Consider the following 1,521-nt stretch of genomic DNA (forward strand, 5'->3'; position numbering starts at 1 on the left):
CACACATACATATATATATATATATACACCTAATAGTGCAATTGCTGGGTCATATAGGGTAGCTCTATTTTTAACTTTTTGAGGAACCTCTGTAGTGTTTTCCAGAGTGGCTACAAGAGTTTGCATTCCCACCAACAGTGTAAGAGGTTCCCCTTACTCTGCATCCTTGCCAACATCCATTGTTTCCTGAGTTGTTAATTTTAGCCATTCTGACTGGTGTGAGGTGGTATCTCACTGTGGTTCTGATTTGTATTTCCCTGATGCCAAGTGATGTTGAGCATTTTTTCATATATCTGTTGGCCATTTTTATGTCTTCTTTGGAGAAATGTCTGTTCGTGTCTCTGCACATTTCTTACCTGGATTTTTTGTGTTTTGGGTGTTGAGTTCAATAAGTTCTTTATAGATTTTGGATATTAGCCCTTTATCTGATAAGATATTTGAAAATATCTTCTCCCATTCTGTAGGTTTTTCAGTTTTGTCTACTATTTCCTTTGCTGTGCAAAAGCTTTTTCATCTTGATGAAGTCTTGATAGTTCAATTTTTCTTTTGTTTCCCTTGCCTTTGGAGATGTGTCTAGCAAGAAGTTGCTGTAGCTGAGATCAAAGTGGTTGCTGCCTGTGTTCTCCTCTAGGATTTTGATGGATTCCTGTCTTAAATTTAGGTCTTTCATTCACTTTGAGTTTATTTTTGTGTAAGAAAGTGGTCTAGTTTCATTCTTCTGCATGTGGCTGTCCAATTTTTCCAAACACCATTTGTTGAAGAGACTTTCTTTTTTCCATTGAATACTATTTCCTGCTTTGTTGAAGATTAGTTGACCAAGAAGCACTATATTCTGCTGGTGTTCTATGGGACCTCCATATGGACTTAAAATCAAATGTCCCTGTCCCAGTGTTGACTTTTTTTCTTTGGTCTTTGAATACAAGAAATCCAGAGTGCCTAGGGGACTAAAATGACTTGTAGTTCAGTGGGATCCATGGTGTGTCCCTTGGCAAGAATGTGCTCCTTTGGGAACCAGGACTTCTAACCCAGAGTTGTGGATATGGAAAGTTCCTCAGTGGGTCATTAGGGGTGATGATAATTGAGACCACTCCTGCTTCCATTCCTTATTTCCCTGACTCATGTGTTCTTTCTATTATAAAGAACCATATTGAAATTCTCTGATTCAGTGTTTATACTGTATCCTGGCCACCTAATTCCTACAGAGTTTTGCTTCCAAGCTGGCACTTCAGGCACATTTTCAATAGACAGTTCTAATACAGTATGAGGCCAACTGCTTCTGGGTGGTGCAGTGCATAATTTGAGCAATAGATCTCATGATATTGAGTCTACTTTTACATTGCCTTCACTGTGCAGTGAATCTACTGCTAGGTACTATGTTGGTATTCCATGCCTGGGACTCAGGGATTCTGTAAACATTCAGATAATGGTGCTGGCTGAGGCTCAATGAGCACAAAAGGCAAAACCATACTCATAAGAGTTGTCTGTCCCTATGAGTGCTAACCACCAGCTCTTTCAGGATGG

This window comes from Martes martes, assembly GCF_963455335.1.
Source record: "Martes martes genome assembly, chromosome: 15".
Lineage (NCBI taxonomy): Eukaryota > Metazoa > Chordata > Mammalia > Carnivora > Mustelidae > Martes > Martes martes.